Here is a 12142-nt window from a genome sequence, read left to right as displayed (position 1 = left end):
GCTGCACCAATGTGAGAGTAGAGCAGAGCAGCAAAGTAGAGCAGTTCAATACAGGCTACCCCAGGGTAGACCCAGCCTCATAAAACCAGAATCAGGACTTGGGAGTCAGTGAATCAGTAGTACAGCAATTAATTCTGAAGCTCTTAGTAGGGGGATAGAAAAACTGATCAGAACAACTGGTCAGAAGGGTGTCTTTGCTTGCACTGAGGAAGGACTCTATTGCTTTGCCCACACTCAGATCCAGGTCACAGTCCCAGGTGGCAGTCCCAAGGTGAAGAGGAGCACTAGCACACCAGAGTTCATGACCACAGTGGAGCAGGACCCCTCCTCACAATTCTGGGATTGAAAGGAGGGTTTGTGGTTGCTCATAGATCCGGGCATAAACCAGGAAAGCAATAAATACTTCTCCTTAGATCTTACTACCTAGAATTTTCCCTGAAACAGCTGAACAAAAACCCTGAAGTTTGGGACAGTGTGCCTACCATCCTAGAAGCAAAACCTCACTTTAACAAAGAATTAAAAGTCAAGAAATAGGCTGAAAAATGAGTAAACAATGGGAAAAAAAATTTGACTATTGAAAATTACTATGGTGACAAGGAAAATCAAAATACACACTCAGAAGAAGATAGCAAAATTAAAGCTCCTATATCTAAAATCTCCAAGAAAAATATGAATTGGTGTCATGAAAGAGCTCAAAAAGTATTTTGAAAATCAAGTGAAAGAGATAGAAGAAAAGTTGCAAGAAAATCATGAAAAAAGAGTCAACAGCTTGGTAAGTAAAGGAGGCTCCCACAAAAAATACTGAAGAAAACAACACCTTAAAAACAGTCTAGGCCAAATGATAAAAGAGGTACATAAAGTCAATGAGGAGAAGAATGCTTTGAAAAGTAAAATTGGCCAAATCGAAAAGGAGGTAAAAAAGCTCATTGAACATAATAATTCTGTAAAAATTAGAGATGAGAGGCGGCTAAGTGGCACAATGGATAAAGCACCAGCCCTGGAGTCAGGAATACCTGGGTTCAAATCCAGTCTCAGACAATAATTACCTAGCTGTTTGGCCTTGGGCAAGCCACTTAACTCCATTCGCCTTGCAAAAAGCCAAAAAAAAAAAAAAATTAGAGTTGAGCAAATAGAGGCTAATGACTTCATTAGAAATCAAGAAATAATAATTAAAAAAACAGAAGAATGAAAAAATAGAAGACAATGTGAAATATCTCACTTGAAAAGACTGACCTGGAAAATAAATTCAAGAAAAATAACTTGAGAATTATTGGGCTACTTGAAAACCATGATTTTAAAAAAAGAGCCTAAAGATCATCTTTCAAGAAATTATCAAGGAAAACTTCCCTGATATTCTAGAAGCAGAAGATAAAATAGAAAATGAAAGAATTCAGTGAGCACCTCCTACAAGAGATTCCAAAATGAAAACTCTCAGGAATATTATAGCCAAATTCCAGAGCATCTAGGTCAAGGAGAAAATATTCCAAGCAGCCAGAAAGAAACAAGTATTGTGGGACCACAATCAGGATAGCACAATATTTAGCATCTTAAAAGACTGGAGGGCTTGGAATAAGATATTCCAGAGAGTAAATGAGTTAGGATTTTAACCAAGAATCATTTACTCAGCAAAACTGAGTATAATCTTTCAGAGGGACAAATGGAAATTCAATGTTAAAAGAGAACTTTCAAGCATCTTGATGAAAAGACAAGAGCTGAATAGAAAATTTGACTTTGAAATGCAAGAGAAGAATAAAATAGTCAACACAAAAGGGAAATCATAAAGCACTTGGGTTTAAATTGTTTACAATTCAAAATGGGAAGATGATATTTGTAATTCTTAAAAATTTTCTCACTATTAGAGGGGTTAGGAGTATATATAGAAAGAGGGTATGAGTTGATTATGAAGGGTTGACAGATAAAATAAATTGAGTGAGAGAGGGGAAAAGAGAAAGAGAGAGAGATAGAATGGAGTAAATTATTTCACATAAAAGAGGCAAGGAAAAGCTTTTATAGTGGAGGAGGAAATGGGGAAGAGGGGCGGTGAGTGAACCTTACCTTCATCAGAATTGATTCAAAGAGGGAACATAACATTTAATTGGGTATAGAAATCTATCTTACCCTAAAGGAAAGTAGGAAAAGAAGTAGATTGGGGGATGGGAATAATAGAAGGGAGGGCAAATTGGGGGAGAGAGTAGTCAGAAACAAAACTTTTTTTTGCAAGGTAATGGGGTTAAGTGACTTGTCCAAGGTCATACAACTAGTAAGTTTAAGAATCTGAAGACAAATTTGAACTAAGGTCCGCCTGACTTCAGGGTCAGTGTTATATGCACTGTGCCACCTGGTTGTGCCAAAACAAATACTGAGAAGGGACAGGATGAAAGGAGAGAAAGAATAAAATAAGTGAAGTGGGAAGAATAGGATGAAAGGAAATACATATAGAAAACTGAGTAAAATTCATAAAAACAAGAATCATTCCACAATTAATATGTGACCAAAAGACATAAAGTTTTCAGATGTAATAATCAAAGCTATCTATAACCAAATGAAAAATGTTCTAATTCACAATTTATTGGAGCAATATAAATCAAAATAATTTTGAGGTACTACCTCATACCTACTACATAAACTACTAGGTCAGAAAAGGAAAATGACCTGTTGGAAGGAATGTAGGAAGAATGAGATATTAATGTACTCTTGGTGGAGTTGTGAATTGATTCAACCATTCTGTAATTGAAACTATGCCCAAAGGTCTACAAAACTCTGTAGCCCCTTTGATGTAGCAATATTACTAGATCTGTATCCAAAAAGAGATAAAAAACTAAAAGGAAAAAGGCCTATCTGTACAAAACTGTTTATAGCAACTCTTTTCTATTGGAATTTGGAATTGGAATCGGAACTTGAGGGGATGCCCATTAATTGGGAAATAGCTAAACAAATTGAGATATGTGTTTGTGATGGAATATTAGAGAACAATAAGAAAGGATGAGCAGAATGCTTTCAAAAAATATGTAGAAAAATCATGAGCTGATACAAAGTGAAATGCACTATATACAAAGTTATATTATTATAAAATGATCAGTAGTGAATGACTTAGCTATTCTCAGCAATACAATAATATAAACTAAGGGTTTTTTTTTTAATGGAGCAACTAAATGGAACAGTGGATAGAGTACCACCCCAGGAGTCAGGAATATTCATCTTCCTGAATTTAAATCTATCCTCAGTCACTTACTAGCTGTTTGATCCTGGGCAAGTCAGTTAATCCTATTCGCCTCAGTTCCTAATCTGCAAAATGAGCTGGAGATGGAAATGGAAAACTGTTATCTTTGCCAGGAAAACTCCCATTGGGGTCAAGGAGAGTCAGACATAACTGAAACAACTAAACAGCAACAAAAACTTTAAAATATATCATGAAAACTTTTTTTTCTTCTGAAGAACCAGTTGTTGAACATTTACTAGTGTACCCCTGCTTATATCTGTTGGTTTTGTTTTCCTTTGTTTCTTTGTTACAAGAGAAGCTTACAGAGCTATAACCAGGAATTTTCGTACCTGGGAAAAACTCATTCAAATCACTAAGTATAATTCCATGATCCTTTGCAGAGTTAAAGTATACTGCCAACAGGATTCTTGGAAAGGGAAGAAGGAGAAGAAAGCTGTGAGCCATATATATACTTCCTGGGGAAAGGGAGAGACCAAAAAGCTCTTACATAGATGACAAACAAGATTCTGAATGGGATGGAATGAGCTGGAAAGAAGAAAGGGTTGCTTAGTAACAGTAGCAGAGGCAGCATCTATCTGTGAGTGGTGAGGGTGAGAGGGAGAGGATGATGCCTTTGCTAGTCTCCCTGAATCAGGTCTCTTCCCCACTCCAATTCATTTTCCCCCTCAGTTGTCAAGTCAATCCACCTAAAGCACATATTATATAATATTATATATTCAATATATCCATATAATAATATATTATTTAGGAAAATATCATATCTCCTCCTAAAGCACTATATTACTCCCCTTACTAGCTAACCCACTCCATTCAAAAACCTCCAGTGGTTCCCTATCCCTACCCATATAAAATATAAAATCCTCTCTTTGATATTCAAAGCCTTTCATAACCTAGCCCCCTCCTAAATTTCTCTTTCTTTTCATCCCTCTCAGTACCTTACCAGCCAAGGACACTAACTCCTTTGTTGTTCTTCCCTCAAGACATAGCATCTCAAAGTTGGCTATTTTCTTTTTGTTTGTTTGTTTATTTTGTTTTAAGGTTTTTGCAAGGCAATGGGGTTAAGTGGCTTGCCCAAGGCTGCACAGCTAGGTAATTATTAAGTGTCTGAGGTCAGATTTGAACTCAGGTCCTCCTGACTCCAGAGCCAGTGCTCTATCCACTGCACCACCTAGCCGCCCCCAAGGTTGGCTATTTTCATCAGCAATCCACCATTCTTGGGAACTCTCTCTCCTCATCTTTCCTCCTACCTTTCCTGACTTCCTTCCAGTCCCAGATAAAATCCCATATTCTATAAGGAGTCTTTTCTGATCTCCCTTAGTGTTTTCCCTCTATTGATTGCCTTTAATATCCTGAAAATGTCTTATTTGTTCATAGTTATCCCTTCCACATAATGGGGGTTAGAGACATGACACCCTTGTGATTTGAAAAATCTGCATAAAAATTTTGGCCCTCCTTTTGGATCAGAGAAGTCTTATCTTTTCTTTTTATGGGGTACTTACAGTACCATACTGTAAAATTTGGTTTGATATTATATACTTTACATATATTTTTTGTATTTCTGAATTTCTAAACTTTTTCTGTGTCATCTACAGCTTCTGCAAAATTCCCAAAAAATCCCATTAGATTTCTTATATCAACCCATGATGTAATCACTATGGAAAAAGTTGCAAAGTGGAAGGGATAATTGTAATTGTTTTTAAATCATCTCCCCCATTAGACTGTTAGCTACTTGAGAGCAGGGGCTGGTTTTGGTTTGGGATTATTTGTAAGTAGTGAGGTGACACAGAGCTAGATCTAGAAATGGAAAGACAAGTTCCACTAAGATACTTATTAGTTGTATAACCTCCTCTATCTGCCTCAATTCCCTTATCTATAAAATAAGGATAATAATCATAGCTGATATCCTTCAGGATTGTTGTGAGGAGGAAATGAGATAAAATTTGTAAAGTTCTTTGCAAATCTTAAAGTGCTTCATACATATTACTTATTATTATTTTTATGTCTGTGAATATGAGAAGAGGGAAGGAATTTGAAAGGAAGAGAACTAAGATGAAAGAGAGTTTACTCATAACTGAGGAGGGCTCCAGAACTTTCAATGGATTGAGTAGGGTTGAGCAGAAGTTGCCTTTGCCCCCTCTCCCCTTTTCCCTAACCAAGACCCCCCCTTCGGTTTAAAGCTCCCTAGGGGAGCATCAGGATGGCAAACTTGCAACTGTAGTGGAGATGAAATGGCCTCCCCTGGGAAGAAAATGGTGCCCCCCCAATATTAATACCTGAGAAAAATCCTAGCAACCCTACCTTAGATATAATTCTGTAGTATTCAAAATTGAGGGCTGTGGCTCTAAATCTGGTTATGACTATGATTAGAAATAATTTACAAGCAAATAATTTCTTGTAAAAATATTATAGGGGTAAAAACTATGCAAGGGGGGGATTAGTTTGAAGGAGATTACTAAGGGGAGAGAAGAAAACGAGGAAGAATTTCATGGAGATGACTTTAAGGGATGGACAATAGGCAAAGATGAGGAGAGAAGGACATTATAAGCATAGGAAATCATTTGGAAGCCAGAAAGTGCAGGGTGTGTCAGGGGAAAGAAAACAGTTCAATCTGGCAGGAGCATAGAGAGAGTGAAAGGCAATAATACTAGCTAAGAGGAGAAAGATGCAGGAGGTGCCAGATGGTGGAAGGCCATGAGCACCAGGCAAAGGAGCTGGAGTTTAGTCAATAGACAGAGAGTCACATAAGATATTTTGAGCAGGAGCAGAACATGACCAGATCTGTATATAAGAAAGATTATTTTGGCAGCTGTATGAAGGATGGACTGAAGGGAGGTGGGGTGTGAAGGTGGGGGAAGAGAGAGGAGATATGGGTTAACCTGACAGGCAGTTATTGCAGCCATACAGGTGTTTTTCTCTCTGTCTGACCTACTTTCTCTCTTGCTTCTACCTATTAAAAGCATAAGATCATGGGACCAGAGCTGGACTCAGAGGTCATCCAAGCTATTCCCCCTCATACAGATCAGGAAACAAACTGAGATATAGAAACATTTAGAGACCTGCAAGCATTCAAAGTGAGATTTGAAGCTGATGCCAGACCATGCTCTTACCATTGTACCACACTGCCTGCTCCTGGTAGGTGAGGATAAGAATTTACCCTTGATGACGGAAGTGGGAATAGAGAATATGGGGTTGATTTGAGAGCATAATTGATAGGACTAAGTACCTGATTGAATATGAGAGATGAAAGGGAGGTAAGATCATCCAGAGAATGGCAAGTTTGAATGGTGGATTCGAGAGTTCAGAGAGGTATAACAAGGAGGAACAAATTGTGAGAAAAGAGACAATTACTACCTTGGTGGGGGGGGGGGGGGGACATTTTTTACTCCAAATTCTAACACTCTAATTAGAGGGATGGAGAGTACCAAGGATTCTCATGAAATTTGAAATAAAAATTACAATCAACTGGAAAGATGCCAAGTTTACTGACAATGAGGTTCCTTGGGGCCATGATGTAGTCAAGTAACAGGAATGAATCTTATGAGAAATGGAGAGGTGGCTATCCTGGGAGATCTCTTTGAATGGAGACTTTGGAAAGACTTCTTTATTCTTCACACCAGCTTTCCAATCATAGGAGCAGGGAGGACCAAAGGTGCTCATGAGGTATAAGTACCAAAGAAAATTAGTTTTTATATGCATATATGTATATATGTATATGTCTGCATATGAATATACTTATATAATTCATGTATATATTACAATATGGGTACATAAATACATATAAATACTATATACATGTGGTCGTATACAATATACATGCTTACATACATCCATACATGCACATATGCATTAATGTGGATGATTTTTCTTGAAGCCCTTTTAAAATGGAAGCTTTAGAAAAAATTCTTCAATAGGACTCCAGTATACCAATTTTCCAATTAGACAGGGAGAGGGTACTGTGAGTCCCAATGCTGATGCAAACTTTCAAAATTATGTGTACTTTGCCTATGCACTGGGTAGATCATCAATGGGAGATTTATGGAAAGATATTTAAATAAGAATTGAAAAAGTTGAGAAATTATGGATTGTTTGAAATTTGTATTACCAGCAGTAATACCACATCAATGAGATCACAGATTCATTAAAATATGGCTAATTATTTTTTTGAAAAAAATATATTGACTTAAAGATCAAATAATATTTTAAATATATATAACAAATGAATATAAAATGTATAAATATATCATGTTTATAATATACATATATAACACAAATTATATATAGCATATAACCTAAAAGCAAAACTAGTAAAGTATAAAGAATTATTACACAGGCCTGATAAATGATATATTATGCCATTATAATAAGTGACATCATTCCAGGGTAATAATTTATTATGCTGACCTACTATTTTGTTTATTATAATGCTGTAATACATAATTTATCACATCTGTGCCATGTTTCATTTATCACACCATAGCAATATGGAACAAATTTCACCAGAGTAATAGGTAAAATCTTATAAAAAGTAATATTACACTCATATCATAAGTAACTTTTTTGCTCTTATGTTTAATTGTTTTAGTTGTGCCCAACTCTTTATGACCCCACTTGGGGTTTCTTGGCAAAGATACTAGAATGGTTTGCCATTCTCTTCTCCAGTTCATTTTATAGATAAGGGAACTGAGGCAAATAGGGTTGAGACTTTCCCAGGATCACACAACTAGTGTCTGAGACCAAATTTGCACTCAGAGAGATAAATCTTCCTAACTCCAGATCTGACCTGTCCACGTCACCACCTAGCTGTCCATTAACTTATTGTACCAATGTAATAAATAACACGCAGTACCCCAAATTTTTCTGATTAGAGGACTGAAATGAAGAGTATAGAAGTCTTTTTAAAATTTCTAATCAAAGAGGTCTCCCAAAATAGTCATTTCTCCATATTCCATCAATTCCACTCCTTTTACTTGACTCCATGATGTCCCTAAGAAACATCATTTTCAGGAAATTGCATCCTTCCAGATAACTGCAGTTTGGGTACTTATACCTCATAAATACCCTCATTTGGGGCAACCTGGTGGTGCAGTAGATACAGCACCGGCCCTGGAGTCAGGAGTACTTGAGTTCAAATGTGATCTCAGACACATAATAATTACTTTGCTGTATGACCTTGGGAAAGTCACTTGACCCCACTGCCTTGCAAAATCTAAAAACTAATAAATAGATAGATAAATAGTTAAATAACTACCCTCAGTTCCCTCTTCCCCAGGAGTGAGGTGGAGAATAAAACCTCCTTTTGAAGAGGGCTCCCAGATCAATTTTCTCTTCCTAGACAGATATCATTACCCTTGTCATAGATTACCCAGAATAAATGTCATATTACAGATGGTGATACTTCATTTATTACACATGTGGAATATGTCATTTATTACCTTTCCATCATTTGTCAAATAGATTATATAAATGTCACAATGTTATAAATGATATGCATTATATATATTATTTCACAAAGATGTGTGTTTGTGTGTATACACATATGATTGTATCTATGAATGGTCATGTGTGTAATGTGTTGTGCATGTTTATATGTGCTCATTTATTAATATTTGTATGTAGATATGTATTTGTGTGTGCATATATTCATGTAGTGTGTAGACATGGTTATATTTGTATGTGTATTTATATGCACATTATATTCATGTGTGTATAGATGTGAACATATATGTTAGATTTGCATCTCGTGAATACACTAAATTTATTCTGGTCCTGTGATTGGGTTGAAAACTTTCAGAGATGAAAAGGTTAGGGCTGGAAACCAGCTCTGTTGTTTGGTCAGTCCTGGGAAAAAATACACAGCTGGCTCACAATTCCCTTGTTGGGATTAGAGTTTGGTTGCTTCTTCCTACCATCACCCAATTCTCCTCCCAACACTCCATTCTAATCTCCTGGCTTCTGAACATAGATATGCCCGTTATTTCTTATCCCACTTTGGTCAACAATGTGGCGGGGGGCGGGGGTCACAGGGGTGTTGGAATCTGCTCCTACTGGCTTGAGAGAGCTGATTGCCAGATTTTCAGTGTGAATATTTATAGCTCAGAAACTGGCAAACATACAAATCAGGCCTTAATTTATAGTTTTGTTGCTTGTCTAGACTTAAGAAAGCAATGGAAAAAATGTTAATAATTCAGATTAAATTTAAAAGTGTGACATTATGAACATTTTTCCCCTAGAGAGCCAGAAATTAAATATTTACCATAATACCTCTGAGTGTAGTAGAAAAAATTTTAGATTTAAAGTCAACAAGTATAAGTTGAAATTCTGACTTCATATGCCCTTTTACTGCCTGCATGATGTTGATGAAATCCCTTTAATTCCCTGGGCCTCAGTTTCCACATGTATCAAATGAAAAGGTTGGATTAATTGGTTCCTGGAGTCTCCTCTAGATCTTTATGAGCCTGTGAACTTTCTAGGTTTCAGTTTTTTTCACATTTTGGAATAGATGAGCTCTGAGGTCACTTCCAGACTGGAACCCATACAGCCTCTTATGAGGAGTTTTAAAATTTCATGTAATTGCAATCATCTAATTTCTCTCCTATAATCTCCTCTGTCCCTTAATGGGTTAATCTTTTCCTCTAGTCCCAGTTGTGAAGGCCCCTCATTTCATGTTCTGCTAATTCTTGTGTTATTCTTTACATTCAGGTCACATATCCGTTTTAAGTGTATTGTGACATATGGTGTAAACTGTTGGTCTAAATCTCACTTAGAATAACATGCTTACACCATAAACTCTTAGACTGCTTTCCTGTTTTCCCAGCAGGAGAATTCCACTCTTGAGGGGAGTGACCTCAACAGCTGGGAAATGGGAATTGGGGACCTTTCCTGGAGTAGCCAAGTACAGCTTGGGAGTTTTGATACTTTGGAAATTTTCATTTTCGGTTCCATTTATACTCTACTCTGGAACACAATAGTGTAACCCTTTGGATCTGTACCTAAAAGGAAGGAAGGAGATAGGAATTTCAATGAGAAAGGAAGAGACCAAATGACTTGGATGATTCTCTAAATATCTGAGGCAACGGGGCAGAGGGGTTAGAAAACTGTCAGAAAGTTAGAAAGTCCCATCTCAGATAAATATTAGCTATAGAACCCTGGACAAGTCACTTATGCTTCAGTTCTCCAGATACCTCTCTACAAATGGGAATTGCTAACCTCTCATTCTTCTTAGAATCCAGCTCTTGACCCCATAATTCCACCCACAACACTCTTTCTAAAGTTATCAATGATTGCTTAGCTAGCAAATAGCTTTTTCTCAATCCCTTTTCCTTGAAACTATCTTATTCTAATTTGGGGGGATCAATTCTTTCCTAGTTCTCCTCCTCCCTATTTGACTGCTCCCACTGTATCTCCTTGACTGGATTCTCTTCCAGATTGTTCCTTCTAACCCTAGCTATTCTTCAAGGTTCTGCATTGTTTCTCTTTTCCCTCTATATTATCTTTCTTGGTGATCTCGTCTGCTCCTATGGATTTCATTACCCTCCCTATGCTGATAATTATCAAATCCACGTTTCTTTCCCCAGTCTTTCTGCTGACTTCCAGTCTCCCATGGCTTTTCAGACAGCTCAAGATGTCCAAGAAGGGGCAGATAGTTGGTGCAGCGGATAGAGCACCGGCCTTGGAGTCAGGCGTACCTGAGTTCAATCCAACTTCAGACACTTAATAATTACCTAGCTGTGTGGCCTTGGGCAAGCCACTTAACCCCACTGCCTTGCCAAAAAAAAAAAAAAAAAAAAAAAAAGATGTCCAAGAGACTTCAAGACAATAGCATCTTCCTAGTCCTTCAAGTTCACTTCCTGGATTCTTCACTAGCTCTCATCTATGTCTAAGCTGTTTCCAAAGCTTATCAACTTTACCCTTGCACCATCTTTCATACATGATTCCTCTGACAACTGCCATCATCCTGGTACACTTTCTCATCACCTCACATCTTAGTCACTGCAAGTTAGCTGAAGGGTTTGCCTACCTCAAGTCTCTCCCCACCACAGTCAATCTTTACCTAGACACTAAAGTGATTTTCCTAAAATGCAGGTCCCATCATATCACCCCTCTACTCAATAAAGTCCATTGACTCTCTATTGCTTCCTGATGATGATGATGCTTGTCCTTTGTTTTCAAGGAAGACCATGATATCAAGGAGGTGATGCCATGACAAGTATGTGAATTGGATTTGAGAGAGGCATGCTGTGCCAAGTCACCAGCCTCACTTTCTACTCTGGAATCATCTGGGTCCAATGACCAGATATGAATCAGGACAACTAGAGATGGTCCTGGATGTGAGGCAGTCAGGGTCAAGTGACTTGCCCAAGGTCACACAACTAGTCAGTGTCAAGTATCTGAGGTCACATTTGAACTCAGGTCCTCCTGATTCCAGGCTGGTGCTCTATCTACTACACCATCTAACTGCCTCTGGAACAAATACAAAATTCTCTCTTTGGCATTCCAAGCCTCCTCCTACCTTTCCTGTTTTTTTTTTATGCCTTACCCTGCAACAAGCACTCTTCAATCTGTTGGCAACGTTCCATGAATAAGACACTATCCCTTAGCTCTCTGTTTGTCCCCCAGGTGTGCAACACTACCTCTTCTGCTCCCTGGTTTTAAGTCCCAAATAAAATTCTACCGTCTTCAGAATGTTTTCCTTAATTTTTTATTCTCCCAATGTCTTTCTTCTATTAATTATTTCTTATTTATCCTCAACATAGCTGTTTTGTATATATTTGTTTGCATGTTGTCTCCTGCTCTTAGAATGTAAGCTCCCTAAGGACAGGGCTGGGTCATTTTTTATTTATTTATTTGTTTGTTTGTTTGTTTTCTTCTCTAACTGTAAGATTTATTAATAGAATGATAGAAAATTCACCAGAATGAGAGACT

At 37.4% G+C, this 12142-nt stretch overlaps 1 protein-coding gene across 1 annotated transcript in view; it reads right to left on the bottom strand.

Annotated features, from left to right (window-relative positions):
• Positions 1-12142, bottom strand: part of TSPAN16 (tetraspanin 16) — a 53008-nt gene that overhangs the window by 23474 nt on the left and 17392 nt on the right. The gene's annotated exons all lie outside the window — the stretch shown is intronic.

This window comes from Macrotis lagotis, chromosome X, assembly GCF_037893015.1.
Source record: "Macrotis lagotis isolate mMagLag1 chromosome X, bilby.v1.9.chrom.fasta, whole genome shotgun sequence".
NCBI lineage: Eukaryota > Metazoa > Chordata > Mammalia > Peramelemorphia > Peramelidae > Macrotis > Macrotis lagotis.
This window is presented reverse-complemented; position numbering and strand designations above follow the sequence as displayed.